The sequence below is a fragment of the Aptenodytes forsteri genome, unplaced genomic scaffold (assembly GCF_000699145.1).
Source record: "Aptenodytes forsteri isolate BGI_AS27 unplaced genomic scaffold, ASM69914v1 Scaffold119, whole genome shotgun sequence".
Taxonomy (NCBI): Eukaryota; Metazoa; Chordata; class Aves; order Sphenisciformes; family Spheniscidae; genus Aptenodytes; species Aptenodytes forsteri.
Window position 1 is genome coordinate 11,527,654 of NW_008796165.1, and position 27,039 is coordinate 11,554,692.

The following is a 27,039-nucleotide window of genomic DNA, read 5'->3' on the forward strand; positions in this document are numbered from 1 at the left end:
CATGAATAACTGGAATAGTTCTGCAAAGCAGAATTAATTCCCAGAACCTCTTCAGGCATATACCAGCAGGCACATGCTTTTGCTCCAGCATTACTTTACAGATCTGTGATGTAGTGGAAAGGACACTACTGATATTTTTAATTGAGATAAAACAGTTTACCTGGTGTTAGTGTTAAACGTTACAAGTTTATTGTTGACACTCTCCTGCTTCCAAGAAGATTTAAGAATAAGCCACAACATAACAGAGCTATTAGGGTTAAGCTCAAATCAACTGTGCAATGACTCAGAGCTTGTAGTCCTTTCAAACCAAGTGTTGGGGGGAGCAGCTTGTTATTATTAACTATTGAGCAGCTTGTGGTTCATACAGACTGTTTAACCAGCAAAGACATCTAAGGAAACTCTCTGGGTCTTTTAATCTATTATACCTTGACAAAAAAAGTCTGAGTTACAAGAACAGTAAATCAACAGCCCTGAGATTCTGGTTTAGCAAAGTCCTTAGACTATGTGCTTGAAATTTGGGCAGAGATATGAAATTCTCTATAGAACCTTTCAGTCCTAAAACTTGTAAAGGCTGCCTGTATGTTAAAGAAATGAACTCATCTAAAACAGGGAAGTGAGGGAAGAAGGCTCTGTAGCAAATGCAGAATCCAGGTATTGCTCCAAAAAGTGGACCAGGGTGTGGGGGCTGTAATAGGGAAGTAGGATGAAATAGAATAATAGGAAAGCAAGTAGAGGGTTAGTGGTTAATGAAAATTTTGAAAGTTTTTTCTTTTAAGCTGTATTTTATGTTATCTGAATAATAGTGATAAGCTGAGCTGGCACACAGGGGAATGAAGAAGAAACACCACTTGTACTTCCACCTGTTGGTCTTGAATATATCATAAATGAATACAGGATAATCTGCTCTACAGTCCAGCATCACTGATAGGAGGAACTGATTACATGGCTTTTATTTCTGTCCTCTCTTCATTGTTCTAGAATATTAAAGTCAAAATTTGTGCCATTTCTCTACAAAATGCTGTAGTTTTTAATATATGTTAGTCCTTCAGAAAACCTTATGTGGTGTTACTCTTGACCTGTTATTTTCAACAACCATCACAAAAGAATATGAAATTAGAAGTTCAACATAATTGGGAAATATTACTGAAGAGGAGCTCTAGGGACAGTGTTTAGAAGTCTGGATGTCTATGCTTTGTGTTTTGCCCACAGATGAAAATGTGCCACTTGCTTGGGCTCAAAGGCAGTACTTTTCCCTGTGATGTATCTGAAATGAATGCTCACTAAAACCAAACATTATTTCTGACATCTGTTGCTTGTTTGGATGGCAAAATTTGTGATAATGGTCAGAAGAAAGTATACAGTCCAGTAGCCATGGAAACCTCATATAGTTTTTTCCTGTTTCTTTTTCTACTTTTTCTAGTGAATGAATTGCTGCTGAATCCAGCTGATTGGCAGCCCGAGAGACTGCAGTCCTCAGCTTAGCCACAGCAGAGGGCAAACCTAGTCAAAATCAGTGAGCTTTCTCTTTGCATGTTCTCACCAAAGTGCTATTTTCAGTAAGCAACTTTTTTTCAGGAGGAGTAGTTCAGTGCCTCAGGAAGAGTGACCATTCATTCCCTAGTCTCTCTGGCTATGGCTAGAAAACAAAATAACCCAAACACAAAGTAGCGTATCATGGCTCATAACCACATGATTCAACTCTTTCCCCCCATTCCTGCATCCCAAACAGGTGGCCTCATCCAGACTGCCTCCTGGAAACAGTCCTTGGCCTTTGCTGTCCCCCAAGTGTGCCCAGGCATCGTCTGGGAAAGTGCTAACTGGGAGAGGCCAGTGCCATGCCAGGGAGTGTCCTAACGGTTACACAATTTGGGAGATCATGGATCAAACCTGTACCCTGGTCCTTCTGAGTTTACAGTATAGTTATAACCTCTGTGAAAGCTGTAAGCAAGGAAGGCAGATAGTGCCAGCTGTGGTTTTGGTTGTGCGATAGGGACACGAGAACAAGGCCAATGCTGGCAGTCTTCTGCTCCAAATGCTAGTTCACAGAAGAACACCTCTCAAACCAGGGAACCCATAGGTAGAACAAGGATGGCCAGGATTTTCAGGGACTATCTGAGGTCATCTGGATGTTTTTGCGTGGTACCTAGAGCTATAAAATCTTGATCCATTCTTGCTGCACTGAGGTGCCTCTGCAACTCAGCTGCTAACTTTTGGTATACCACTGTGCAATTAAGGTGGTTTAAGCATATCTCATACTGTCTAGATGTTGTGCAAGTGTTTGCAGTGATGACATATACTTTATCAACGCAATGCATAGGACAGACGTACTGTCTGCTGCCAATAAAATGTTTCTCAAATTTGATTTGCGCTATCATATTTTGCAACAAAGAGCACTTGCATAAGGGCTCAGTCCAAGGATTGTTGGTGCTTATAGCAGCTTTCCTGCTGATTTCAGTGGGTTCAGTATTAGGCCCCCAACATTTTCATTGTGAGAGCAGCAGCAATGCTGCTGAACATGCTCAGCTGCTCCTACAATCACTGCTTTCGAAAAACTATTTGTTATTTTGTAGGGCTGGCCCACTATTAACTTCTGAGAATCCAGTCAGCACTTTCACCGAAATGAAACCAGTGTGTGGTTTCATCGTTGTCCTCTGAAGGAACTAGATTAGTCCTAAAAACTGTACAGCTACTTTGTGTGATATTAATGCATGTATTTTCTAGCTCCATCAAGGAAGTGTTAAACAAATACGTAACATGGTTCTGTTCAGCTTTGCCTTTTATTTATTTTCTCCTCAGGCAAACAGGAGGTTGATAGCAAAATCATGTTTTTAGGGTTACATGGTTCAGACAATAGATCTGGCTGAGCAGTAAAGCTCAGTTTATGTTCCAAAATGGAGCAGGACAGGTATTTATTATAGGAAAGCCCCCAGAGTGCAATAGTTAGTGGAATGCTCTTTCTATAAAATTTTACAACCAGTTTATAGAATTCTGCAGAGAAGATTGTCAAGATGCAATCTTCATTGTATTTCAGTCCAAATCTCTGTGTGGCTTCTAAATGTCTGTAATAAGTGTGCCTCTAAATGGACTTGTCCCTGGTCACATGGGAAGTGCGTCATGCCAGAATTGATATCATCATTGGATTATCCTACTTGTTAGCACTTTGAATCTTCGTAATGCACTTTGAAGTCTTCAGAGGAAGAGCTTCATGGGAATATTTGGAGAGCTTGATTCAGTTCTTAATTGGACTGACTCATGTTGAGTCACCAGGAGATCCATTAGCTGCATCTTTAAAATCCAACACTCGGGTTTTCAGAGGACTGTGAGGAAATCAGACACCCCCAGCTGCTGCTGAGCTTCCATAGGATTGGGTTATCTACTTCCATTGTGCTCTCTGGAAAGTGCTGATTTCTAGTGCACCAACCAGCACAGCGCTGGCTGCCAAGCCAGCCAATTTCTGTGTTCTTCTGACACCCGGTTGACCAACTGCTTGCCAGGCAGCTTTTGAAAATTATCTCCTACTCCCTGGCTTCAGCATCACTGGCATCTATTACGCACAAAGAGTTCACCACACCCACACCTTGCCATACTGCAGGAAGTACTTGGCTAACAGAGGCAAAGTTAAAAATGCAAGCAGCATTTTCATTTTCATTTCTAGGAAAGGCTTTTTACTCCATAAATCAGCTCCTTGAACAAAACAGCAAAAGGCAATGAGTAAGGCACCTGATGACTAAAATAATTTAGGTTGTGGGAAGCAGCAGAATTTGATGTTGAATAAAAATCTAAGTGGGATTCATTTCACCTAACTTAAGCCATCTGAAGTTAAGCATTCAGTCTAAGCAAGTCATCCAACTCTTGATCTGTTGTCAATGGGGACAAGTAGATACTCTGAGATGGTGACTCATCCTGTCTGTCTTCTTTCTGCTGGGCTGAAATGAATTGCCCTTTGAAGTCGCTTCCTAATGCCACTTCCTAATACTCTACAAAATATGTAGAGAATCTGGGGTGGGTAGTTTAGTATTGCTGGTTGATGTTAGACAGTTAAAGTTAGGTAAGATAAAGACTAGCACTAATACATTGCCATGTGCAAAGGACCATATTTAATAAAAGAGAACACTGTTTGTAAGGCCAAAGTCTGACTTGTATGAAAACAATCATGGGAGTTGCCTAAACTGTTTATAATCAACCAGGCATAACTGGTCCTGGAAATAGTCATATTGGCACTGACAGATACATGGAGCATCTGCTCCTGCTTTGCAGGTATACTGTGGATGCCAGCAATTTTTCACTTAACCTTGTTCCAGACATGCCCATGTACTGAAAGTGTCTTAGTAGCTTTCTTTTCCTTTATAGGTGGCACTTGTAGCAGCTTTTAGCTCATTACCACTCCTTTTGGGGTGAAAAAAGGGAGGCATCTAATCTATGGACCACCAGGGAATCTCTGCCCTATAAGGCCCTTTCCTAGAGGAAGGCATTTGCTTCATCCTGTAACAACACCACCACAGAATAGATGACAGACGAGAGAACGAGCAATTCCAACTATTAGCATAATGAAGGGAAAAGAATCAGGCCACTCAGTCATAAAATTAAACTTTGGCAAACTTGGCCAAACCCATATGTGTGTTTTGGACCCACTTTATTTTACTTCTCTTTGAGGATCTAGAGAAGGATCTACAAACCCCAGCAGCATTATAGGGCTGCTGAAATTTCCATCATGTAGATGCAATTTGGGCCAAGATTTGCAAACTTGTGTTTGACAGAGTAAAAAAAATCCCTACAAGGTGTTTGCAGAATTGAGGGTAAGCTACTAATGCTACCGCCTCACCTGAGGTGTCATTTTGCTTTTTCATTTTGGTACAATAAACCTCTAAAACTAAGAAAAATAAGTCCTGACTTAGACTCACTAAAAAGACCCCACAAAACAATGTAAGTGATCTGTGACAACTCTGAACAGCAGAAGGTTTGACTTGAGAGTAACTGTGGGCAATTAAATATTGAATGTAATAAGTATATTTCCTTTGTGTTTCTTATGACATTTCTTTGATTAATTATATCATGCACCTATTGAATATGTAAAGCATGCTGCTAAAAACGTTCCACTTCTAAAATTAATGAAAATATGCCAGAAAACTAGCTGTGGTATGAATAATACTAGAAATGTTACAAATAATGACGACTATGGAGCCAATGGGCCTACTCCCACAAGTAAAAATTATCAGGCATGAATAAGAATTGCAGGATGACAACTATAGTACTTTAAATCTTTGAAACACTTCACACACTTTCACCCTAGAGACACCTTGCAACAAAAGGAGAGATGCAGGACCTGATCCTGTACTGTTACGTCAAATGGACCTTTGCCAATGACTTCAATAGGTCTAGGATCAAGCTGTATAATTTGCCTAAGGTTGAACTGGATGTCAGTGGCAGGATGAGCTCAGGCTTCTGGACTCCAGCCCTGTGTACTGTCCATGAGAGCATACGACCACTTAAATAGTGTTATCTTTTAGCATGGCGGTGACTGTATAAATCACTCCTGCCGTTCAGTTTCATATCATTCTAATATTAACAGGGCTAGAAGTTTAGGAAATAGCATTATGTCCCTTCCAACCCAAACTATTCTATGATGATATATATATAACCCCACACCCACATACTTAAGAGCTGGACATGATAACAGGGCTAAAGTTTAGGAAATAGCATTATGTCCCTTCCAACCCAAACTATTCTATGATGATATATATATAACCCCACACCCACATACTTAAGAGCTGGACATGATCTTCTTTACCTAAAACAGCTTGGGGACCATGAAGACTAAGGCTGTTTTAAGGCTTTCTTTCTGATGGCCACACTTATCCCTCCTTGGATTCTAGGAGAAAGAGTAGTAGAGGTGAAATATAGCTGCGGTAGTAAGGGCTGAAGCAGACCAAAATGGAAGGGCTTAGGGGACAGCGTAGAAGTTACTGCTTTTTTTTTCAGAAGATGATTGATAACTCTGTAATTCTGGAATAAATCCCATGATCTGAAAAGAGAATGGATTGACAGAGCTAGACAGCAAGGGGAAGGGGTGGATCTGGCCCTGATTTCAGCTTGCATTTTGGACCTATTCCTGCTGTTGTATCACTCAGTGATGTTTGGCATCCTGATGCTTGCAGATTGTTATTCGGGAAGAAAATCAGTTGGGCGGACTGACAGTATGCTGGATATGTTGTTGTAGGGATAACATTTGCTACATAAGCTGAGGACTTGATGTAGACAGTGTACTTGCATTTTGCCCACACTTGCACATGCGTAATTCCCATTGATATTGCTGATGCTTGTTTGTGAAAAGGCTAAGTGAAGCCCCAAGTTATTTCACTTTACACTATCAACATTCCAGTCTGAACTAACAGCTGTATTTATGAGGACTGATCAAGTCTGACTAAAGTCTTTCCACAGACATTACAGGGCTTTGGGCTGGGCCCTAACAAAGACCAGATTTTTAAATTTATTACCATATTGCAAAAATGTTCTACATTATTTGCTTATTGTTGAGTAATACCTGATTTTGGAAACTTTTTTTCTTCCTATAGTAGAATAAGAAACCTGGCAAGTAATTGTTTTGTGAACAGGATTGGGAAAAAAAAAGTGAGATATACTGTAACTTCTTAAATGAGAAATTAATCTATTGAAAACCCACAACATTGGACACTCAAAGAGAAGGATGTGTCAGGAAGGAGAACCAAGCTTTTCATGGGTTGTATCCGTATTTTAGGCAACAGTGCCTTGTTGCTGTTTTGTTCTTTGCCAAATTTTCTTTTCATCTTGCTTTAGTTACTATGCTCGGCTTTCTTGAAAAAGAATGTATAACATGGAATGGTACCTGAATGGTTAGAAAGATATTTCAACGTTGTATCTTTGTTCATGAAGACTGTCCTTGAAAAAAGGTAAGTGCTGCTAGGATTATTTTAGCCAAGTTTTCTAAGGAAACAAGACTCACGACCCGTATGTATATGGCAGTCTGTTACTCCCTTTCTAGTAATCCTTGATGGTTTTGGCTGATATTAACCAAATTTGCTTAGGAAGTAGAGGTCAAATACATAAAGTTCCTATAGATTTTGTGCAAATAGCTGGCCAATTAAAGGCTAAGAGGTCTTCTTAATACCTCTTATGAGGGAAATGCAAACACAACCCCTATATCAGAGTCCACACAGTAAAGGCAGAGCGGGAAGTAGGTTTCTTTTGTCCCAGTGCTCATGGAACTACTTAGAGAGCAATGAGTTCATCCCTCTCTAAAAAGGAATGCAGCATATTGGCTAATCGGGTGACTTCTGCTTCATGAAGGAAAGGTGCTTTTCGGGCAGCTTTAAAGAAGGTGCCACCCCATACTAGTAAAGACTTTGCACATGGCAAAAAGTAGAGGTTTAAAAATTAAAGAGAAAGATCCAAATGAAAAGGCACAAAGATACAGAGGTGGCAGGAGAAGGGATGAGTGAAGGATGTTGAGAGATGTTGACTGGACCAGATTGGTGGGCAGTACCTCCTTGTGTCTGACTGAGCATTGGGATGCAAAGCTTCACGGTTGTTTCAGAGCACATGAACAAGCAAAAGGATTAAGTAAAAGAGGTGTCATATGCAGAAGAGGGAGTGAGGAAGCTGATCTTAACAGCTACATTTTTCTACGTATGCGGCGTCCTTTTAGAACCACTGCACAATAGAGACGTAATTTAAGAACTCTTATTTTGTTGGCAGAAGCAGAAACTGGTACAGAGTGGAACAGGGGGTACTTCCAGTTAAGAATGGCTGGGTCTGTCCCTCTGGGCAAGAACCCTGGATATTTTTTCCCTGAAATAACACAGTCCCTTTCCCTCCTTCTTATGCTTTACCTAGACCCTGTAGTTACTGAAAGCAAAGGGAGTTTCCATTGTATTTCTTCAGCTTTTGACAGTCTTTCATATCTTACTCTATTTCAGATACCAGAGAAGTTCTTTTTAGGGCTTAATTCTTAGCAAATGTGGAGGTTTATCAGAACTGATTTGTAGTGCCAAATTAATGTGCTTGCTCTGTCCCTCTCAGAGTTAGTGAGAAGAGTAAGGTAGGGTGTGAACACACAGCTTTTCAGCAAGTCCGTGATAACTGCCTGGGTGCTCACTTTTACCCTTGGAAAGTGGAAGTTAGCTTACTTCTCTTTTCCTGAAGGCGGCTTATTTTACATTTACTGAAAACAAAAGCAAAGCAATAAAGCCACTTTAAGAAGTTCCTTCTACTCTTGGAAGTTCATTTCTGCCCTCATGCTGCAGGTTACTGTCTCCTCTTGGTGCCAGTGCAACTGTGTGTGGAGGTGTGCTTTAAATTAGGTCATGGAAATAATCTGGGCTAAAGAAAACAGACAACCCCCTCATTTTTATTTAAATTTTTTTTTTTTACTTGGGTTATTTCAGTGATCCAGTTCTCCACGTAGTTCCACAACAGTTGTCTTGCCACATGAATGGGTGGCAAGTGTAGCACAGGGGCAGAAGCAAAGGATGGGGAAAGCCTTGCTGCTGTCATAAGGTATCACCGAACTCTGATTGCACAACTTCCTACCGAGCAGCTGAAATGCTTCGGTTTCACACTGTATCTTACCTTGCTTTAACTTGTTTCTGTATTCACGACTAAGGCCTACTAGTAGCTATTAGCTGTATCTTTCTTAAGCAAATCACCGTAAGTGCATTTCATGAAATAACTTCAAACCTCACTAAAGCTTTTTTAACTTATTGACTTTAAGACCTGATCCTGCTTCCACTGTCATAAATGACAGAACTCTCCCAATAGTGAGGCTGGTCACAAAATTGAAAAGTCATTGTGAATGCTTTAATACCAAAGGATTTAGGGATTTCCTCAAGCACTTTATAGTTATGTTCCCAGCTTTGTCTCCGTTTCACTGTTGATTGTCTACTGTTCTCCCTAATCCTCCCTGGGCTTTCTGGAGCTCTATCTTCCCTTCCCGCTGACAGATAAAAATTTATTGTTGCTAGCTTTAATGTTCTGGACGTATTGAGATCTCATTCCTTTCATGTAAACATAGGAATGTTTTGGTGTTTTCTTTTAGTCTTGAATTGTTTAAAGATAATTCATTCAATCTATTATTCTGTTCCTATTAGCAACCTAACATCCAAGCTTTTAATTACTCTAACCTTGCTGTTTAATTGGTTAAAGCTTGCTCATCACTGAAAATGGAAAGTATTAAATACTTTCACAACATGATTATTTTATATTTGCTGAACGATTAGCATCAGGACATTTTAACCTTCTCTTTATATCCATTGATGGAGTAATATCCCATGTCACTTCCCTCCAGAAACGAGAGACATAGACCACAACCATCCATAGAGTAATTGCTTTAACATCATTTGACTTCTGACAGGGAGAGATTTAGCTCTGTGCTACTTATCATTGTCTTTGCCTCAGCTTTCCCCACTTTTATGGTCATCTTTCTGCTATGGATCCTTTTCAAGTGGCTGCTTAAATGGATCCCAGAAAGACTTGGGTATAGTGCTGCTGATGCCTTTCTCTGTAGCAGAACCCACTTGTCCATGCCAGGAATGTATTCGTGATGCACTTATTCTGATTTATGCATTGGGAGATTAAAATTCAGTGCATGTTGGTTGATTATAATTACAGAATTATATCTCTTATCCAGTAACAGTAAATGTGGAAACAGCTGTCCTGTGTTGGTCTTTGTCAGGGGACGGAGAGCAGGCAGTTATCTAGATATCACTGAAGCTGTGTGAATATTCACACTGAAAAACTAAACAACCCCCCTCAGAACTTAATCTTCTTTTTTAAGGCAATTTACCTGCAGAAGAGATGTAGATTTATTATTCAATAGTAGTCAACAAGTGATTTTGATATTTAGTCTTGTGAATTACTTGTATTCTCCAGGACTATTACTTTTAAATGTTAGCTCTTATCATTACTGCTTGGTATTTGCCACTTAAGCCACCACGTATTGTTTCCTTATCACTAACTGGATAACTCCCAAACCCACAAAGACTCACCGCTTCAGTAAGGCTTTTTTTCCTGAGCCGGCTTTATGCAAAGAGAGTTGTATGAATACTTACAGCAATGCTCTCTTTGAACATACTCCCTCCTGTAACTCTCTGTTGTGAACAAGACAAGAGTACAGTTGAGGCAAATTTAGTTTGTATGCATGTGTGCCTTTTGGTTACACTTGACCAAGTTATACCATTGTTGCAAGAGGTCTCAGTGAGACAAACATTTGAGTTTCTAGTCTACACTAATTTTGAGACATGGAAAAATTACGATAGTAATAGAAACAGGGAGTTCTTCAGATTCAATTTTCAAGAAGACCATTAGAGACTTTTTTCTGATATAATTTCCAATCTTTTCCTACTCAGCTTTGATAATAAATATCCCTTGAGGACAGCAAACATAAATCTATTGAGAATCTTGGACGAGGGGTTTTAATGATTTCATTTAAAGTGCTGTTCGTTCAATTCTTGCAATCTGTCTGTCTCTTTCTTCAATTCCTTATGTTTTTACTCAAAGAATTCTCCCTTCCAATTAAGTGAATGAACCTTAGAATTGAGTAAGGCTGTCATAGGAAGTAAAATTAATATGACTGGTTTTTATAATATAAATTGGAAGCAATTACCAGTTTTCCAACTTCATGCTTGCTTGGAAAATTTACACTTAACCCAGCAATACACCTTAATTAAAGGCCTATCTATCTATCTATCTAACCTTCTATTTCTAGCAAAAGTCCTTCTGTGAGCTATATTAAATTTACTACGGCTTCATCTCTTTATTAATAACCTTTTCGTATATTTTCAATTAAGTTTCTGGTCACATTATAGCACTGAGGTAAGAGCTCTGTCTGACCTTTAACAGGATATGGATAATAGAAGATCTTTGGCTCATGTTCTCCTTTGGTAGCACAACCTCCCACTTTTACTAAAAACATCTATGGAATTTGTAGACGGCTAAACGTGCTTATTGCATCAAGAAAGACTACACCAGACTGCAGTAAAACTGGATGTACATCCATTTGCAGTCCCTGAGACTAGACAGTGCTTAAACAACCTCACTTTTTCTTGGTTTTATGGCAAACACCAGTGGGAAACCGTGAATGACTCAACATAAGATAAAAATATTTTATTTTGACTGATATTTTCCATATGGCAAGTCATGCTTCTCCCCACATGAACCCTAAGGAGGGTACTGTGGGGCAAAGGGTGTAGTTACTTTCAGATGATTAGGACCACATAATATTTGAATTCAGATGTTAATGTTCTGGGATTTGGACACCAAGTAGAATTGACAATTAATGATATAGAATAGTAAGGGATGTTTATGCTCCCTTCAAGCCCAAATTATTTCTGCGTGGGAAGGGTATATTTGGTAGCCAGCCAGAGTTTTGTCAATATGAATATCTGAACCAGCTGCTTTTCTTGCTGTTCTCCCATGGTTGGGTTAATCTGTTCTTCTTTATGTCTTTGTCTTTTTTCTTGTAACCTGGAGCTCATGATGCTCTTAAGAATTTTACTGCCAGAGGCACCTATCACATATTTTTCTCTTGATAGGTGATTATCATTTTACTTCATTGAGTATGAAAACCCCAGTTCCTTTTCAGCTCAATTTTTTTGTTCTTGAATCAGCCTTTCCCTAATTTAGTTCAACAAATCATACAACCAGCCTCAGCTGAAAGTTGTCAAAGCACAAAGGGGACATAGTAAGTTGAATTTGCCAAGGTGACATAACTCTGCATTGATTCCTGTTGATATTTCTGTCTCCATGGATGTCTGAGTGTTTAAGAAATCTCATCTGGCATGTCCACATACAGTGGGGTCTAAAGATCAAAGCAGTAAATTTGTCCCAGATGAGGCAGGGCTTGATATTTCAGATGGAGAACTTGATCTGTGGCAGACCCTCACTGGATGCCAACGGAACAGCTCTGGGATGGGCTTGGCTCGGTGCAGGGGTGCCACTCCTGCAATGATGTGACTCACAGTTATTCCCACATGGGTTTGTCCTATTGACTTGAATGCATGTTTCACTGAATTACTGGTTGAACCTGCTGGTAAATGTGCCATATCAAAGAGTTGTGGAGCAGTATCTTCCTCAGGCGGGTGCTTGGCTCTGAGCACTGCTTTGGAAGGAGCTGAGATCTGCAGATAGGCAGTCCTGCCTTGGTTTAGATGCAGTCCAATGCATCTTGCCCTGGAGCAGCAGAATCTAACAGTCACTGTCTGGGCTGTTTCACCCTTAGTCAGCAGGACTCATGCTTCATCACTGTCCAAACTGAAAACGTATTCATCATCATCATCGTTTGTACACCTGTCATGATACCGCCTTCAGCTCTACCAGTATTTCCAGCCCAGTCCACCCATTTATCAGCTTCTTCCACAATTATTTCCATACTTCCTTCTGTGTCATAGCCTATGTTCCCAGTATGAACTCCCTGACTTTTTCCACCAGGCTCTGAGTCTTTGCATATTTAGCTTCTCTTAAATATGCATTTCAGCTTGTTTTTCTAAGGAATTGAATTTACTTCTACACGTATTAGGTTTTGTTCCCGTTCTCCTACCCGCTTTCTACTTCCCTATCTGTCCTGAGATTGTGGGTTGAGGAACAATCCCTTGTTTAACATACAAAGCATGCAAACACATGCTAAATAATTATGCAAATATTTTTCTATTGCTTTCATTGTGATTTTTATTATTATTGTTTTGGTCTTACCATGGAAAGCGGAAACTGAAGCCAAGTGAGCCAAAGTAGCTGTCTGCGAGTGGAGCTGGGACTAGACCCTGAATTTCCTGATTCCTGTTCAGGCTAAAGCACATGACTGTCTCCTCTGTATGTTTTCCCCTGGAAAAATTTTATTTACAGAAACAGAAGCTCTGGAATTTGCATAACTTTGTAGCAGAAGTTTCTGCACTATGCTCAAAAGACCTTTTTTTTATATTCAGGACATGCCAGCCACATTTCTGCTAAATCATAGTAAAGGAGATGATTACTGTGAACACTGAATACTTCTCTACTGTTATATTTCCCACTGTGAGTTTGCTGTAGTTGCTACCAGACTGTTCTGTTATTTGGAATAGGAGGGAGCGGCATGAGAGAAAGCATTTCTTTTAAAATGTGGTGCACATTGGAAAGAGTCTCCAGAGACATGTGTCTGGGAATTGCATTCAGGCTTGTGTTTTGGGGTCTGTTAATGATGTGTAGTCCTAATTGCAGAGGAGGGAAGGGACTGTGAAGCAGCAGATCTCTTTCTGTAGATTAGGAACAGGAGGAAACAGGAGGGCAAAGCCAAGGAGGGAGCTGCTGTAAGCAGTGCTGGTGCTCTGGGACTGGTCTTCCATCAACACCAAAGCAGCAGACTCGTCCCTAAGGCGCTGCCACCTTTGCCTGCGCAGCTTGCAGGCTGGCTTCTGCTGCTTGGAGGGCCGGCACAGCAGAGAGTAGCAGGGCTGGATGCTCCAGAAGTACGGAGAGAGGGTTCACCGAGTGGTGCACCATCTCCTCCTGTCTTGTGCTGCAGGAAACTGGCAGCCCACTTTATTTGTCATCGCTTTCTTTCCCTCTTCAGGTAAATCCACCTCCCATCCAGTGGCCACTTCCAAACCAGGGCTGAACATGCAATGCCAAAAGGAGACGACAGAATGTTCTGGGAGACAGACACGCAGGATTTCCTCCCCCCTGCCAACTCAGCCCCTAACAATCACTTTGTTTTCCTGGATATAATTTTAGAAAGAACTGGAAGGAGGGAAACCTCTCCTGCAACTTCAATTTCTGGAATGAAATAATTTCTGGATCTCATTTCTGGAACAACAGTTCTGCTTGCTAAGAGGTGAACACAAGGGATTTAAGGGAAGGAACTGAGCTCTGATCCTCTGTCCAGACACTCCTGCAACTGCTTCTGCTGTTCGTCTCCCTCACCCTGCACAGGAGACATTGGGAGGGGCTGAAGACACGGTAGGAAGAGCCTGAACATATTGCGCAAAGTAACACATCCTTCAGTTGCTCAAAGGGACACTGAGGAATTCCACAGTGCTGGAATGCCATGGATCTGTGGAAAGACCTTCTGGAAAGAAGTTGAGGGGAAACTGATATATCAGGCAGCCTGGAAGATGGGATACCAAGGAATTTTGCAAGAGGAGGGCTTGGGCTGAGTGAGATGCCTGGCAAGAGGATGAATTTGCTGGAAATTCAGGAGAAGATGTATGCACAATATTCAGTTCCTTTGTGTTTTAGTCCAAAATCATCCCGTGTTTTCCATTTTTCAGAAAGCCCTAGTTCTCATGTCATCTGGTTACGTGAGGCTTTCGGCCTTCAATTAAAAATAATTCTACGGGTTCTTCAGGTCATAGAGAAAAGCTTTGCACAGATAATCCGGTTTGGAAGGCTGAAAGCCTAGAATGCAAACTGCATCCCTTCGGGGTACTGTGTGTGTTTCCTAGTGGTGTTCACTGTATTACTTTTTTAGAAGTCACCAAGAGCCAGTCTGAGCTGCAACATGTATTTGGGTTTTTAGGCCATGCATTCTACCTAAAATGTGGTAGATCTGTGGGAGGAAGATGGAACAGCCCAGAAATGGCATAATTTTGACACATGGAAGACAGTGATTCAGTTATTTCACAGGTACATGGACTCCTGCAAATATGCAGCTCAAAAATCTTGACAGTGTTTGAAGAAGCAGTTTGATAGTCTCAGTCCCCTTATCATCAGGCCAACTGGTCATTTTGTTTTGCCATATAAGCAGAGGGCTCAAGGAACAGGTGAGCACTTGGTTGGCCTGAGGAAATATAACTGTCTTCTAAGGAAGAAACATTGTGCGTGAAGCTTTAATTGACGTTTCTTGATCTGGACTTGTTCTGTGAATGAGGAGAGGACCTCAGTCTCTAAGGATGCTAATCTGGCACTTCTTGCTGACCTTAAATTGACCTACGTAATTTAAACCAAACTGATGTATAAGTGACACAATTTCTGCTGAGAAAGTGCAGTATGTGCCAACTCTTTTAATATTACATTTTTTTTTCTGTCTGTTTAATCTAGTATCTGATGTGAATGGAGGGAAAAGATGATGTACAACGTATTCCTTGCACCAAAGTCTTAGAAAAGAAAATGTAAATGCATGAGTATGACACAAACTCCCCTTCTGTTAACACGCACTCACACAGACTTGTTCAAGTTGCCAAAAGCATAGTTAGCCAACCTACAGCGTGTATACATGTAATTTACTGAAGGGAGGGGACTGGTCTAATTTATGCACTTGGCCCTCAGACCGTGGTTTACCTCAATACTTTTCAATGCGCAAATTTTGTAAATCTTACTGGGAGAAAGAATGTCAGCTCACGCTAGGCTCTGGACATGCTGAAAATGTCGCTCGAACAGATGATGACTTGTGTTTAATTTGCTGTTGTGGATGGGCCTGAACCAAACTCTCTTGTTCCAAACATCTCTAAATTTAAGAGGTTTTGGCATCCCAGTCCAGATATGAGTCAATAGTTCTCTGTGTTCCAAAGAGTAAGTATTAGGTTGCAAAGGTGGGAGTCGTTATGTAAATGGCGTAATATAAAGGCATATCTATATTAATATTTTTGTTATGCCTTGGAGCTAGAGGTTTGCCAAGACTTAAGTGGACTCAGGATGAGCTGGACACATCCAATTAATATAAGTAATGTGACTTTTCATGAACAAATGTGACTTCTCGGTGCACATTACAGCTGTCGAGTGTTCCAGCTTTGCTACATCTGGTCCTCAGAGGTTTAGAAATTTGTATTCCAGTGTTGAAGCCCACTCTTATTTCTGATTTTGTTTGGTACTAAATAAATGGGTTCTGATTTTCAGTGCTTCTGTCAGGGAACTAAAAATATTGGTGTGTGTTATTGATGGATATATAAGCCCTAGAAAAAAAAACAGAATATGAAATTAAGAATTATGTGTCCATATGCAAAGCGCGTGCATTGGACCTCCCATCTCTTTCCTGATGTCACTGGTGTATTCATAGTTTCTATATCATGTAAAGTCTTCTAAGGCTTCTCTCAGTGTAGCATCCGAATTTCTTCCATTGATGCCATAATTAACATCTAAGATGTTCTGCTGCTTCTCTCTCTTGTCCAGAGGGAAATCATATGTGCAGTTTATCATTGGGCTCGGGTGCTGGCTCAGACAGGGCGGGTGGGAGATGAATGCCTTGAGCTCTGCAGCTGTACTTTGCACTTTGAAGATGTACTGTGGGTTTTGGTCAAGTGTGCAATTCTGTTCAGTTTTAAGGAAAGGAAATGGGACTTCCTTCCACAGTCTCCTACAGAACCCTTAATATTATTTAAATGTTTTGTGATTCCCCTATCATCATATACCAGTCTCACTCCAGGATGTCTCCCAGGTGACTGGGATTCACCACTGGCCGATAAAAGGGGAGAAAAACAGTGGCACCGAGGAAGATTATTCCAATCCCTCTTATGGCTTCCCAGACTAGGAAAGACAGGCAGTTCCCCCTGCTCCTCCACAGCTCTCTCCGTGGCTCACCATGATCTCCACCTCCACTCACTGCACGGGGCCCCTAACTGGAATTGTTCTTTCCAATCCAGTGGTCCCTTGCTGCTGTGAACCATGCTGGTTATACAGAAGAAGCCAGGTTTGTCCCTTTTTCTATGCTGTCTGAAATGCCGTGCATTTTGAATTACCCACACATAGAAGCAGTAGGCAGTATAATGCAAGCATGGAGCAAGCACAATGTACTACATGAGGATCAGCTTAGCATGTTGGATCAGTGACACTTTGCAGCATAATACAAACCGCTTATTCTTTTTCACAGCTGTTCTCCCAAGCATTTTAAGCATACATTTGCCCTCAGCATGCAGGAGATTTACGTATTTCACTTCCATTGACATGGTAGAAGAGACCCTCCTCACTTGCAGATTTGTTCTTTTAATAGGCATCCAGCACAAACGGGAATTAAGTACATGTGTGTGTCCAACAGAGCGTAGACCAGAACCAGCTGTAGGCACAAATAACTGCTTAGGAGGCCCATTTTTTTGTGCTGATTTGGTAACTCACAGGACAGCCAAATCTTCCTTTTTAGGAATGGGAAGAACAGGAAAAATAGAGGACCTCGTCTTCAGATTGTATCACCCGTGGAAGAGGAGAGTCAGCAGGGAGAGAACTCTCCGCATGAGGTTCTCCTCTCCCTGCTGGAGCAGCTGGAGCAAATAAGGTTCATCGTGGGCAAATGTGAGCTCATTTTGCCTCTACTCTAAGCTGGCAGAGAAGTCAGGGTGTTTTGGGCTCTGAGTCAATGCTGTGATAACTTGCTCGCATGACTTACTAATTGAAGTTAGAGATACTTCAAGATAGTGAACGTCTGTGGCATAGACATGCTTCTCTCAGTCTTAGTTGTCTTATACTCCAAACCTTCTCAAATCATAAATCTAAGTCAAAGGTATTGCAAATGGTAGAAGGACAATGTGGATTTTGGGAGAGACAGGTGAGGCTCTGTACACATTCTCACTATCCGGAGATGCAGAGGTGAGTCATCTGCATTGTATGATGACAATGCAAGCACAAGGAACACAGTCCTCAGCAAAGTCCTTTTAGAATTACCGACTCAAAAAGTTGAATCTTAAAGACAAAAGAAAATGGTATTAGGATGAAAGAAGTGGCAATGACTGGAGCCCTTAATTTGATGCCAATGATATCTCAGAGTAAGCAATTTCCCAGAGGATTGTCAGAGATGTGAAATGAATTGTAAGAGCTGCTTTACAGGCATTTGTGGGCACACACACCTGCTTACAGCAAGGCAAAAGACAGTGCGTAAATGTCTGGAATATTACATAAAAGCTGTCTGGTAGACTAGGCAGAGCAATTAAAATCCATCTCGCTTAAACGAACCCTGAGTGCAGGTCAAACAAATCTAATTTTTATTGTTCCTTAAGGAGATGTCTGTATAGGAGACAAAAGGGGATGCAGCCGTCAGGTTAAAAAATCAAGATGCCTTTAAAAAATTAAATGTTCACAATAGTGCTACAGCAAGCTAGATAAATGATATATTACAGCGATGGTTTAAAACTAATTGATGACTAATGTTGTAATGCATTTGTAGCTACACTGATCTATTATATATCTTGGCCAAGCTGAAGGGAGACTTCAAGGAGAAAAATTGCTAACTGTTTTAACCTGATGGAACTTGGGGAAAAAATAGTTACTTTAAGAGATAAATGGAAAGGTTGTGCCCTCCTAATGTACATCTGGGTCTTGCAATGCAAAATCAAATTATCATTAAACAGAATGTGATCTGTGATGGAATTAAAACAACTACAAACCAGCACAGAAATTTCCTCAGAGAAATGCAATAGTGCAGTCTGAGCTGGAACCATTAGCTAAAAAGCTGCCTGGCTAAAGAACTGGTGTAACAAGTTGGTATGGAATTGTTTTGCTCTAAAATGAAAGTTCGTTTAATTGGAGACTGCAGGAAAAATGTAAGCATATTTACAGCAATTTACATATGTAAGACATTCTATAAACATTACTTAATTAGTGTATAAATAATCAACAATTTACCCTAAGTTCTGAGTAACGTGTCTCTCTGGCTCTTGGAGGGGAGACAGGAAGCCTGATTTTCCCCTCCTCATTTTTGTCATGCCTGAAGCTCATGCCCTCTGGGTTTTTACCCTTACAGTTGGAATTCAGGGAAGATGTCAGTCAGGCTCTGCTTATTTTCACATCTAATTCATGCAAAAACCAGGTTTCCTCCTGAGGCTGTAAACTGGCCCAGATTTGCTTCAAAGTTTGGCCTAGGTTCAGTGAATGACTCACTTTAACTAAGGTACATCGATCTTCTTGGCTGAAACACAATATGGGAAGTGTTGTCAAAGAGCAGATACCCCCATAGAACTAGAGCTTACAGATTCAGGACCATAGAAACCAAAAGTAATAGCTTGTTTCATCCCCTGGTTTCCTGTTACCCAATATTAAGGATAGTGAGTGGGTGTAATAAGAACATCGTTACTCAACCCAGAGTAAACCCCAGTGTGGGGTTTTGCATGCTAAACAAGCTGCAAATGGCTGGGAGGTATTGCTGGAAACTGTGCTGGGAGGAGTTGCAGTGAGTAAGCCTCCATGGTCATAGGCTATGTGCAAAGTTCTATGGAATAAATATGGCAACAGGTTACAAATGAAGATAACATTATGGACTACTGCTAAAATATGGATTACCTTGAAAAGGCTGTGATTAAAAGGCAAAAAATACCACTGCGATCCTTAGCCCTACCCTCAACTTCTGAACTGATTCCCTTAAATAGGAGTATGATATGAGACCAGTCTCTCAAAGACAACCCTCACCACAGGTGACACTAATTTTCTTCTGGTTATAAGAATAAGTTGAGGTAGCAAGAACACAACCAGCCTGTGATATTGCCTGAGAGCAATGTATTCCTCTATGATAAATTAACCTTCCAGTGGGAAGGGAAATGCTTGCAATACCAAATTGCAAATATTTTGTACTCTGAAGGGTTTGATGTTCCAAAAGCCCAAAAGCCTCCATATATTTAAACTGCTGTACATTAGGCTTCCTCCTTTGCATTCATTCAGTTTTGGTTTGAAGCCCAATACAGGCAGCAGCTAGGAAAAATAGTTCTCTAGCTCAGGATGAAACAGCTGAAATCTTAATTCTGGAGGTTTTTCTTTTAAAGGGGGACATTACTCTTGGGTCAAAATTTTAAGTTTAAGTTTTTAAAAGATCATGGTATATTGGTGAGTTTTCAACAACATTAGAAACTCAGTGACACAAGTACCACATTTAGAACATGTATTTTCTCAAAGGATGAAACCAGTCACCAGTCACGCTCTATCTGGGATTTCTTTCCCTTCACTAACATTAAAACAAAGCAACTCTAACAGATATTTTTCCTCCCATATCAAGGTGACTTCCTAAAGCTTGGGACTGAGTAAATAAACTCAGTGACACAAGTACCACTGAGCTGATTTAGAACATGTATTTTCTCAAAGGATGAAACCAGTCACATCCACAGCTCTATCTGGGATTTCTTTCCCTTCACTAACATATTAACACAAAGCAACTCTAACAGATATTTTTCCTCCCATATCAAGGTGACTTCCTAAAGCTTGGGACTGAGTAAATAATTCTTGGATGAGCATTTTTTAAGGCAGAAAAAGCACACAAAATAGCTTTAGATGAAACTTTGAGCTGCCAGTTAATTTAAGAGCAATAAAGAAAGCGGAAAAAAACTGAGTAAACTTGACACATGGCACTAGCTAATTGGGGAAAATTGACTTATAGCAGTAGAATATACAAATGAAGGAGTGGACAGAGTTAAAACATCATTCCCTTTGAAGGCAGCAAAAGAGAGTACGTATGAGAGCTGGTAGAACCCCCCTGGCCTCCCTCCCAAAACCCTGTCACCAGCTTAGGGGGGTCTGTACAGGCCCCTGTGCTCTCAGCAACCACACGTAGCTCTAGTAGGTAGTGTGCCCATCATGGTGGAGTTGTGCCCTGCACATGGGCTTGTTTCTTCGCTGCTGACCCTTGGAGGCTGGGATTCCATTGAGGGAAATGTTTGCAGCCCATGGGATAATTATCTGCCATCCTAATTTCCAGTCCTGTATCTCCCAAGATGATGACTTTTCAGTGTACGTCGTGATGATGGGGACGAGGTGTCAATTAAAACATCCTATGATATTTCCATGATTACAATGTATTGTAGGTAAGGAAACTGCTGTCGCATTTAAATCACACTCATAAGCAACGATCCTGGCAATTCTTGGAGAGGGTGAAGTTACGTACCCAGTCTCATACTCCTACTTTTGAAACAATCAGACATAAAATAGCCTAAAGTAAGAGTGCAGTTATCATTTATTTCCTTCCTCAATTTTTAATCTTGTTTTATAACAACATTTCCTAGCTGTGGCTGACAGAAATGGCAAAAATGTACAGTATTTCTGATTTTTGTTGTGTCTTGCTTTTTATTTCACTTTCAGTTTTTCAGACTGGTCAATGATTCAAAAAGTTGATTAAAGCTGTGATGGTTTTACCATTGCTTCAGAAAGACAAACTGTAAAATCCAAAGATTAGCAACCAGAATGTGATTTTAAAGAATGCTTAAAGCAGTTTCATTCTGCTGCTTGTGCTTAACACTGGAAGAAACTCTGAACTGCAGCTGTCTGCTGTGCCAAAAGGTTTTTTAACTTTTGCACACATATTTCTATATATGTTTTAATTTACTGATAGCATTTGTTCCATTTGATATATAGTAAGGCTTTATGATTGTCAGATTAGTGTAAGCATGCAAGTAGTAAATTTAAAATGTATCTTTGATGGTTCTATTATCTTCACCATCTTTTGCCATGTTCTTTCTAATATGTCAATAGTCTAAAGGAGTTTTTGATGTGATGCACTGAATATTCTGACTCGTAAAAGAGCTCAACGTTGGGTGTATCATTTATCAGTTCACTGCTGTCAAAAGCTATTGCATCCTTCTTCCCTCTTGACCCAAGCTTGATTAATCTTTCCGTAGTTTTGGTTCTGATACGGTTTTGAAACAGTGTGGATTTTCCCAGGAAGCCTTATTAAGAACCTAGGCATCTGCTTCATGCTGTTTAAGCACCTCAAACAACTGCAGAGGGAATGGAATAATTGCCCCCAGACCTCTGGCAGCATCACATTTCCACTGTTTGCAACCCTCCTCCACTCACGGTGCCCGGTACGTGTAGCACTGGCAGGAAGAGCTGGGGGGACTCCTGTTTTCTGGGCCATGACCTATGAAACTGCATGATTTTAGGAAAGACCAGGTTAGCTCCAGGAGGAGGGAAGTGTTATGGCTCTTTTTCTCTGATTCTTCACAGAAGTCAGAAGTTTTCAACATCAGGGAGAGCATCAGTGCATATATTCTGATTTCCATCTGTCATGCAAAGCATAAATCCAAAGCACTATGTGAGATCAATCATGCCCAAAATATTTAGTTACCTAAAATGTTGGAGAATTAACATCTTTCTTACATTTTTCTCCAGACTCCTGAGTGGTGCAGACATTCTGTTAATCCTATATTACAAGCTCAGGCAATACATTAAGTTTGGAAAATAGATTTATATAACAAAGATGAAGCAGAATTAACTGGATCCACAAATGTCTTTCTACTCACGGCTGTCTATAATTGTTTCATTACATTTCTTTGGGTTTTATCCTGTTTTGCTGTGACCACCTACTGGCAATGTATCTGTAAGGAAAGAAAAAAAAGAAAGAAATTCTAACATGTAAGACGTACAAAATAAACCCTGTGACGTTTTCTAATACGTGAGTATTCCTAAATGCCAGACTAAAACATCCCTCCAACAGTTTCTTTTACAGACTTCCCTTATTCCAGAAACTTGGCCTGAGTTAGGAGGAAACCCCATAACTGTCCCTTAAAAGTTGAATTGCATCAGTGTGGGTAAGATGTTGGGCCAAATTCTTTAATGGTGTAATTTCATGAAAATCAGAAATACTACACCAGGGCTGAATCTGCCCCGTGGTATAAAATTATCTCCCTAGAGGTAAGACTTTTGGAAACAGTATCATATTTTAATTATAAGCAGACAATTTGTTTTGGGTTGTATACAGAGCATGAAAATCTAACTGCTGTAGGAACTAGCTACATATATGGTGATTTTATTCCTGTTTCTAGTGCTGTTGGGTTTATTTGTGTATGATTTGCAGGTGGCTAAATGATCCTACAAACTTCTTTTTATGTACTTGAATGAGCCCTTGTTGAATTTAAGATTTTAAAAGATTACAGTGCTGGCTTTAGAACATCATTTGTACATTTTGCAATGAGTTTAGGAGAAAGGCTGCATGTTGTTTATAATCTGGGAAGTACAGATTCCAGTTAACAATCTTACTCTTGGAGAACAGACAATTATATTTTTTAGGAATTAATAGATGCTGATGGTACTTTGCCTCCCATGACTGCGTTCACTAGTTTCTGAATTCAAGGGGCAAAATAGGATCTGCCTTTTATAGAAAGTCCCAGTTGTGGCAAGAGGACGTGCTGCTTGAAGTGTGGTTGAGCCTTCTTCAACCCTTCTCCACGCTGACTGGATTTTGGCATCACTGCATGATATATCACCACTGTAACAAACTGCTTCACGTAAGCTGGTCATATTCTATGGAAAAAGTCTTGAAAGGATGTTGCAGAAAAATATTTAACCTCTGTTAACAGTTATTTTTCATGAGATGTAAGGTATTGTGAAATTTAAGGAGCTCAACAGATTTTCTCAGCTTGGCTTGTGAAATTCATTTCCAGCTCAACAGATTGTGATTTCACGATTTTGCACATCTGGATTTTGGCACAGAGTTATGATGAAAGACGTCTCTGGCAAATCTGCCTCCCAGACAGAGCAGGGCAGTATGTCTGCTCCTGGTCAGTGAGGAGTCCAGTCCTGTCCGTGAGTTGTAACCCGCCTGCCCTCACCTATGTAGCTTCTGTTCCACCAGGCAAAGGCTGCACAGCTGTAGTTGGCCCTGACATCAGTGACCTCAGGAATTACTTGAATATAAGTGTTAATGATAAAGTCATATTTCTAATCTTTAAGGAGCGTCAAAGGATATGCAAAAGTTGCAGGGCAATCTGTACAGTGTCTTCACAGACTGAATCTGTTCTGGGGAGCAAACAGAACATTTTCACATGCTGGTAACATGGATGGGTACAGCAACGACGTGTGCAAAGACTATTGAGCACCCCCTCTGCTACACTGCAGCAGTGGGCTTCTTTTCTCGCCAAGCATTTGGGCGGGGGGGTCTTCTTAACCTAATCTGTGGAGATCTGGCAGTCTTCCCAGAGGGGAACCAGTTGATGAAAACATGACTTTAAGCCAGAATTTTTTCAGCATTCACACCACAGAAGGAGAGTTTATAAAGGTGGCAAGTCTCATGCACGTCTTCCCTTTGTGTATCGCTGTATAGCAACAAAGTCATCCTATTTTCCCACCAGGATCACACGGTGTCACAGAACTTCACTTACTCTTACGGCATTGGCAGTGTGGTTTCGAAAGAAAAATCCCCGTGCTGTCTGGAATGCTCAACTGTTGGGTACCAGAGTCAGAAAACATCCTTCCTGCCGTGAACGTTAGGAAAACAGAGCAGTCCTGACTCAAGTGCCAAGTGGTTTTTTGGAAGGCTGACTCCCCTGAAAATAAAGGATATTGGTATCCAGCCAAGAGGGCAGGCAGGAACAGGCCCTGGGCAAGACACTGGAATTTTGATGGAGCCTGAAATACTGTATGCTTGTTTGTATCGGCTTCTGACTTTTGTATTAAAAGGTGAGCTACCCAAAACGTAAGGAAATGGGTCACAAATTGATAAAATCTGAATTATTTTTTTAGCTATATTAGAGCTATGTGAAACAGGGATTTCCCTTTTTGGCTGCTCTAGTATCTAACAGTAACTTAATATCTCTGTTAAAAACAGAAGAAGTCCCCCAAAGGAAATTTCCTTTTTTTCCTATTGTACACTCAAAAATCCCTTTGTGATGTTGCATAGTATTCAGTTGTTTTTTACTTCCTTATTTCCCTGTTTGAATAAATAGTCCTAGTCTAATGACTCAGTGAGCATTTAATCCAGAGTATTCCCCACCTTCTATTTCCTATACCAGTGTTATACTGCTTCTTAAAAATGAGATTGAAACCCACCCTCAGGTGCTTGTATGAACTGCCTAAGCAAGCACGTTACATGACCCTTTAAAAATCTTTTCTTCCCTTCAATTATTATGCTAATCAATACCTAAGTAAGCAGAATTTTTGAATGCTCAAAGATCCATTTCTGCTTCTGTAAGTAAAACAATTCGCTTATCTGCTTGTTTTGTTTTGGTACATAGATTGGTTTTAGATGAGGTTTTCTGCATAGAAATTCTTGAAAATGCCACACAGAAGTGGGAAAATTGAAAAAGAGGAGGGGATTGTATATAGAGATAGATTTTATATTATTCATTTCCTCTTTATCTTAAATTTAGGAAGATTGGAGAGATAACAGATTAGATCCCTTTGTGCCTTTATTTCCAGTGTTGCAAGGCAACTCAGTAGCCAGCATGGCTAGTCTCTAAGCTTCCACCTCCTCTGAAAAAGCTTAGGTAATGTGAAGTTGTCTTAGCGATGCTACTTATGCCGTCCTTGGCCTCACTGAAGGATACTGGATGAGAATATGTCCCGACAATCCCTCTTTTACCTATGCTGAAGTTTGGCACTGGATTCTATGATTCTATGATTCTATGATTCTATACTGGATGAGAATATGTCCCGACAATCCCTCTTTTACCTATGCTGAAGTTTGGCACTGAACCAGTGTAAGAACTCTTTTTTTTTTCCCCTGTGGTGGTAGTTTCAGTTATCAATATGTACCCACGCTTCTGATTTGGGACCCAAAAGAAAGTCCCAAAGCCATTTCTGTTCAGCCTTTGGGGTTGAAGTGCACCCCGCTGCACTGAAAGATCTTGTCTGGTATATTTGAGAATCCTGAATCACTGGATTCAGAAATGCCAACAATTTTTCCACTTGCTTATTTTTGCAAAACGCCCTGTTGACTGCAAAGCTAGGCCCAGTATTTGCATTTCCAGCACGGCTATGGTGGGCAATTCAGCAAGACATTCTGCATATGATTTTTTACTGGGGCATCTCACTTGTGTATGCGTGCACTCCTCAAATGACGGTTTGCACTAACATTCACCAGCAGGCTGGGATGCTGGGCCAGAGCTTGCATCCAGGGAGGCCGAGAGATGTTTTTGTGTTGATCTCAGTGGAGCGGGACTGGATCTTTATTTCCTTGACAAGGCTGGAAAATGTTCATTCTGCCTCTTTCCCCTACACACACACATTTTCTTTTCTTCATAGAATAAGTAATTTGTCTTTATCTCACCATTCACCTCTCTCTTTGATTGCAGTTAATGGAATTGTCACCTTTATGTACTCATGTTCCATTTCTCAACCTGTCTGGACTTTGGCCTCCAAAGGTTACCACTGCTAGTGAAGTAATATGATTAAGTGAGTCTTTTTAGACAGATTTATGCAAGATTTCTTCTCCAGCAAGTGTCACATCTAGTCTAGTTCTGCAAAAGAGAATATTTCAAAGATGCCAACTGTCATCTAAAACCACTAAATTGTTCTGCAGTGCCGGTTGAGAGGACTGCAGGCCATCTCAGAGCAATGCTGATTTATGCTACCTGAAGCTGTATCACTACAGCTTGAAATACGGGCTTTTGTTAATAATGAAAAAAAGAACGTTCCTGTCTCACAGAAAGCACTTTTAAAATGGAATTTTCATTAGTTACTCTGTAATGAAAAGGCAAAAGGGTATATTTTAAGTGAATCTGTCCAGAATCTTGGAAAAAGAGGGAGGTTATTTGAAGCAGTAATATAAAAAAAAAAACAACACCAGCCACACTCCAAACAGAAAAAAAGTGGTCTTGTGTTCCATTTAAGGTACATACGTCTACAAGGTATTTTCAAGTTTATGGAAAGATTTTGAAATTATAGAGGATTCACTGCACACATATCTACTCTTCCTGCATTTGATACGAAACACAAATTAATCATCATTATTCTGCACTAATATAACACCTCTTAACCCTCAGCTTTCAGAATATTTCAAAGGAGTGATGAATTAAGCCTCATGTTGTCTTGGGAATATGTGATAATCTAAACTTTGATTCTTTAATTTTAAAAAAAAGCATTTTCAGGACTTTGATTTTGGAGGCTGGAAATCTTGCAGCTGTCGTATCCTGGGCTGCATCAAAAGCAGCGGGGCCAGCAGGTCGAGGGAGGTGATTCTGCCCCTCTACTTTGCTCTGGTGAGACCCCACCTGGAGTGCTGCGTCCAGCTCTGGAGCCCTCAGCATAGGAAAGACACGGACCTGTTGGAGCGGGTCCAGAGGAGGTCCACGAAAATGATCAGGGGGATGGAACACCTCTCCTGTGAAGAAAGGCTGAGAGAGTTGGGGTTGTTCAGCCTAGAGAAGAGAAGGCTCCGGGGAGACCTTATAGCAGCCTTCCAGTACCTGAAGGGGGCCTACA

The 27,039-nt window shown here is 40.6% G+C and overlaps 2 long non-coding RNA genes across 2 annotated transcripts in view; one reads left to right on the top strand and one right to left on the bottom strand.

Moving 5' to 3' along the window:
- Positions 1–15,882, top strand: part of LOC103905663 — a 149,881-nt gene extending 133,999 nt beyond the window's left edge. The window contains exon 6 of the long non-coding RNA XR_657968.2: positions 13,574–15,882. This is a non-coding gene — a long non-coding RNA (uncharacterized LOC103905663). The remainder of the gene's footprint in view (positions 1–13,573) is intronic.
- A 5,356-nt stretch (positions 15,883–21,238) lies between these two features.
- The window catches only part of LOC109279710, a 23,297-nt gene continuing 17,496 nt past the window's right edge, over positions 21,239–27,039 (bottom strand). Inside the window, exon 3 of the long non-coding RNA XR_002086307.1 lies at positions 21,239–22,217. This is a non-coding gene — a long non-coding RNA (uncharacterized LOC109279710). The remainder of the gene's footprint in view (positions 22,218–27,039) is intronic.